Source organism: Hippocampus comes, unplaced genomic scaffold, assembly GCF_001891065.2.
Source record: "Hippocampus comes isolate QL1 unplaced genomic scaffold, H_comes_QL1_v1.1 scaffold174, whole genome shotgun sequence".
In the NCBI taxonomy this organism is placed as follows: Eukaryota; Metazoa; Chordata; class Actinopteri; order Syngnathiformes; family Syngnathidae; genus Hippocampus; species Hippocampus comes.
In genome coordinates, this window is record NW_017805983.1 from 2,929,861 (window position 1) to 2,935,681 (window position 5,821).

The window sequence follows — 5,821 nt, forward strand, 5'->3', positions numbered from 1 at the left end:
AAGTGAAAATGTGTCTCGGTGTCGTCGTTCCGTTGCATCGGGTGGGGGTTGCGTTTATTTCAGCTCCCGCGGCATGACGTATCAATCCGGGTTACGGGTAGTGGAATTTCCGCTTCCGAAAGTTCCGGTAATATGTAATATCGTAGTCAAAATGTTAATGCACAGGCTTTTGTTCCGGGTGAAGGATATTCCTTTTCATAGAATTCCGGGGATGGGAATATTTACTGTATTTGCCGCTGATCTCTGCTACTCACAAGGTATAGGAACCAGGCCAGCCCACGAATAGCGCAAATCCATGTATAATTGACACCCATTGAAATTCACTGAGGGGAAAGTGAAGCGGCCTATTGATTGGTAAACAGTATTTGTTTCCTACCAAAAATCAGCATCGGCCTGAATATATATATATATATATATATATATATATATATATACTATGATAATTTCACTGAAATATGATTTGTCTTTCCTTTCATTTTCAAGCGTTGCCTGAAGTCCTCGGGCCCCAAGCAAAGGGTGTCAGATGTAATCAAGACAAGAGGCCTAAATGCCAAGTCGACTTCACCGCATATTTAAAAAAAAAAAAAAAAACAGGGGTGGGGGCAAAACTGCCTGAGGGCAAGGTAGATGTGGGATGCAAGTGTGTTCAAGCCCTTGTATGTATTGGCAGAGGTCTCTAGTGTCCTCTGAAGCAGGACGGATATCCGCATGTGTGTGTGCATGCGCGTGTGTTTTGACAGTGGGGAGGGGCCCGGGTCCATGACAAGAAGGCCAGACAGTGGGACAAATTGCCACCCCCCACCCAAAAAAAGTCTGTCATTGCGCCACGCATGTTGCTTTGTGATGGAAGAAAAAGGAGGGTGAGTGTCACGAGCAATCGTTGCCTTGCCGAAGGCGGAGGGCGGAGGGGGGGTTTCGTGCAACACCATTCTCGTGGGGGGGGCATCTGTCTCGAGTGGGGGGGGGGCTGTTGCAGTGTGTGTGTGTGTGTGTGTGTGCGCGCGCACACTAGGCTATTGTCCCCAGACAGACCTCACTTGATGCAGGGTGACAGATCTGGGGAGCCCTCAAGAAAAATCATGAAAGGCTGAAAACGAGTTGAAACACAGTTCTGAAGCTTACACACATTGAATACATCAATGAGTTCATAGCTATCCGAAATATACAAAACAAAAACTAATTGACAACAAAATAGTTTGAAATTGCACACTAGTTGTAACAAATGCCTCTAGAGTAAACCGAACTTAAAACCCCTCCAACCTTGTCTGTCATGTACTTTTGGCACTGAAATTGCTCTTTACCTTACATGCTTGCATTTATGTGGTCTGGTTCACCCTGTAACATGCAATTAAAAAAAATATACAGCAGCTTGTTAAGTGAATTTCCCCTTGAGTGATTCTAATTATTATAATAAAGAAATTCAATCTAACGATATCCAGTACAAAAAAAAAGTCTTTACAAAGACGCTTTGAAAGAGAATTGTTGCTTGTGATTGGTACTGTTAGAGGTATACAATACAATACATTTATTGTGGTTGTATTTTGCAACGTTGTACTAGTATAATTTGAAGGGTGTTAAATGTTTTGGATAGCTATGAAGTTACGTGATGAGAGCAGCAAAATGTTGAACACCTCTCAGTATGATACGAAACAGTCTTTTCTACACCACAGCAAATGATCCTCACATCCATTTTTTATAGTGCTTATCTTTATGTGCTGCAGTTGACCTGGAGCCTTTCCAGGGTTCTACATTAAGCCTATTTGGCTGGTGGGCCTGCCAGAACCGGCGCTGGTCCCATATAGTGTCACGGTATAATACATTAAATTTCAATGATTAGTTCATATTTAGTCTCTTCATATTGGATTGTTTAATCCTTGAAGAAATGTTACTTCTGTGTAGTTACTTCTTTTGCATGTTATGTTCTTTTTTTTTCAGGATGACATTTAACTAAATATTTAATAATAGACTTTTTCTTGATGTTTTTTTTCTAAAAATGTGGTTGTGTCTACGAAGGTTTTTTTCGAGACATGGGGTAAGGATATTTACAACATCCCTCCTAAGTGTAGACAAGGCCTCATTTTTCAGCAACGCAATATTAATATAATGTTGTGTTTAGAATCGTGGGGCCGCATCGAACATATTGCAATGAAAATGTTTGACTTGACTTCCCCATTAAGTGGGTAAACCTGAACATGTTGAATATAAAATAATATTAAAGCTAGCATGTGTTGATTTCATTGTTTTTTTTTTTAATCTGTGAAATTTGTACTGGCCTAGTCAGGTCAGGGTGAGTAAACTTTGTGTGGCCCCAAGTCACTTAATGTAGAACCCTGCTATCCCAGCTGACTATGAATGGGAGACAGAAAAACACATCTTAGACTGGCTCGCCATCAACACCTCTGAACAATTTAAAGTTTTAAAATGAACCTTTGTGGAATATGGGTGGAAGACGCAAGGACGCCTAAACCAAGATTTGAACCCTAAACTTCACAGCCGTTAGTGCGACGAGATGAGCGATACACGCGTGAAACGTGCGAACTACTTGTCGAGCGTACAGTCCCACTAGAAGGAATCACAATTTTTAAAAATTATAACAATAATAATAATAAAACACTAAGAGTGTCAACATCAACTGACGAGACGACGGCGACACACCGTGATGGCGGCGAGTTGTAAAAATTGTCACGATGAGCTTTACTCGAACAGTTTCAACGCCCCCATTCACAAAAAAAAAAAAAAAAAAAGATTAACGCATGCAGAGAATTACCACCGCCCATCCCAAAACCATTCACACAGAGTCGCACAGGCCTTGGGCTTTATCTTCTCGTCGACACAACAAAAATAACAGCGCTATTCACGCAAAAGTGGTGCAGTGAAGCTAAAGCCCGAGGTGCACTAAAAATAGCCTAGCAACAATCGGCATAATAAACGTCGCCTGTGCTGTCCCACCCCCACCCTCCTTGTTGCCTAGACACTTCCCGCCCTCAACTGTGCAACGAACCACCGAGGAACGCTTTCAAGATCAACCTTTCACCCGAGAAATGTCGAGAAATACACAAGCACGCAAATGCAAAGCGGGGAGTAAAGTTGAGCCAGTCGTCGCTGAGATGAAGCCCATTCCGCGCATCGCATCCCTGCCGGAGGATCAAAGTGGCGACGCGTTAACGTACAGCCCCTCAAAAACTCACCGGAAGCTCCACTCAACGGGCCCGGAGGCGACGAGTCGTCCCGACGTTCGTCCCGCGCGGGGTTTAGTCCTCTTCCATGCGACACCGCCGGGCTTTTTTCTCCACTTGGCGAGAGGAGGAGGCGGAGGAGGAGGGGGCACGAAAAATTCATCTCCTGACAGATTCCGCCATACTGGATTTTTGTGTTCAGGCCCAGCGTCACATGGAGGAGCGCCCCTGCGCGCTGCGAGGGGCGGGGTCAGGCCGGGCCTCTGCCAGTGCGCGTGCTTGCGGTGTGCGTGCGTCAACCAACGTAAACATCCTGCGTGCTCGTCTGATATGTGCCTGTGTCACAGCCAATGTACGCACACGCAGGAACCAGTGATGGGATTGAAGTAACTAAGTATAAATCCTCAGAAGTGGCAAAAGTACTCACACGCTGAACTTAGTTTAGATAGACTTCTTCTGTCAAAAAAAAAAGCAAACAAACAAACCAAAAAAACTACAAATACCCATTTTACTCATTTACTAAGGCAAGACAAGGTACCTTAATTTACAATGCACATCTTCCATAAGCAAGGTAACTCAATGTGCGCTACATAATTAAAGGTACAAAATTTAAAAGCATGTACTGTATAAACAAAAGAACTAAAAGACATAAAAACAAAGTACAGAAATGAAAGGTAGCTGACTAAAATTACGAAAAGAAGAAGAAATTAGCACAGACTGAAATGTGCTTGAATATAACTGTAAAAAGATTTTACTGTCAATTTTACACAATACCCATTTTCATAACTGCATAATTAAAAAACATAAAAGTTTCCCCTCTTCTGTTAATTTACATAGTGCTGTACTCAAAAGGGGGAAAAAGATGACAGATCAAGAACTAGCTGGCAGGTCTGATCGATAGATAGATAGATAGATAGATAGATAGATAGATAGATAGTTGAGCCCTTAGGCACTGTGTTGTCATTTTCAGTCGACAGCAAGTGGCAAAATGGCCAGCCCCTTGATGAATAAAAAACGCCGGACGTTGCTGTTCAATTCATATTCCACGAATGCAATATTTATCAGACTAGTGGGCACTCATAGAAAATAAAATTGTAAAGATTTTTTTACTTGATTTCCCCTTTAAATATAGGGGGAATATGTTTATATATGTTGCATTTGACAGATAAATAAGCTGAACCCAGTGATTCTTTCACATACCACTGCAGGAGCCAACATACTACTAGTGGTACTTGTACCGCACTTTGAGAATCACTGTTTTATTGTTTGTTTTGTTGGCCAATCCCATCATGCACTGACAGTAAAGGGGCCGAATAATATTGCACGCCCCACTTTTCAGTTTCTTATTTCTAAGAAACAGTTTAAAAATATTGTAAGAATTTCGTTCCACTTCATTGTTGTGTCAAACTTGGTGTTGGTTTTTCACAAAAAAATCCAATTTGATTTCTTTATGTTTGAAGCCTGAAATGTGGCAAAGGGTCAAAAGGTTCAAGGGGGCCGAATACTTTCGCATGGTCCTGTATTGTAGTTTTTTTTCTAACCTCCAATTTATGACTCAGGGACTCCAGTTTGAGAACTACTAGCCCATACCACTCAGCTTTTAACAGACACCCGGCAGCAGCAAAATGGAACAAGCGTTATTGTCAAATTCTTGCTCAATGCAACATGAGGGGCCTTTCCTATTCTCTTTTGGAATGCAATGAATGTTCATTTCTGCTATTTTATATTGGATTTTGCCTCTCACACAGCCACCTACATGAGGCATCCTATTGCCAGCACCTTGTTTTGCCGGTTTGATGATTGTAATATGCTAAACAGTTGCTACAGTATGTAGATCACATCCTCAAATGGGGCAAATCAACAGACCATTTCCACTCCTGTGCTTCTTTTATCATCCATGCAGGCCACGAGGTCAACGGTCAGGGGCTGTTGACAAGATCCAACGACTACTCCTTCAGCATGTTTCGATATCTCACATCATAATCATAAAGTCATTACGATATGCATACAGGTCAAGTTTATTGTTTCCTAGAATATTGTTAAGATATCATCTTCCTGTCTTTATTATTTTTAGCCCAGACGCAGCTTTCTGCTGCTTGACTTGCATTTATGAATCGAGGTCGTTCCTCTTTTGGAATACAAGGGAGGTCTGTTGGGATAGGCGTAACCATGGCAACAGAGAATTGTAATTTGTGTTCGGCAACGGAGCATCAGTTATGTAAGGTGACCACATCTCGTTGTGCTTGCGTGCACGTTTCAAAGCCACGAGACTCGGGCTCACTCCGTGCTCGGGAGAGTCAAGAGAAACCTGTGTGGCAGACTCTTGGGACTTCTTCCCAAAATTGCTAAAGTGACACATAAACACATCATCAAATGCGACTGAACAACTAAGAAGCATGAAAGTTTTTGTGTGGCCGCTCACGGCCACAAATTAAGTTTAAGATGATGTTCAGCCGTTTTCATCCCAGCATTTACAAACGGTTTATAAGCACTTACTAATGAGCTTGACGGGTGGAAAGATTTTTAGCATTGCATAAAAAGTAGGCCTATTTGGTTTAAACATTACATATTGTGGACATCCCAACCAAAAATATGAGCCCAGCGCTTTTTTTCTTCATCTAAGATGTTTACTATGTCTGCAAAAG

The 5,821-nt window shown here is 42.0% G+C and overlaps 1 protein-coding gene across 1 annotated transcript in view; it reads right to left on the reverse strand.

Annotated features, from left to right (window-relative positions):
- Positions 1–4,042, reverse strand: part of LOC109528296 (histone deacetylase 4-like) — a 56,176-nt gene extending 52,134 nt beyond the window's left edge. Inside the window, exon 1 of the mRNA XM_019890680.1 lies at positions 3,189–4,042. The gene's annotated coding sequence lies outside the window, so the exon portion shown is untranslated. The remainder of the gene's footprint in view (positions 1–3,188) is intronic.
- Between the last annotated feature and the right edge of the window lie 1,779 nt (positions 4,043–5,821).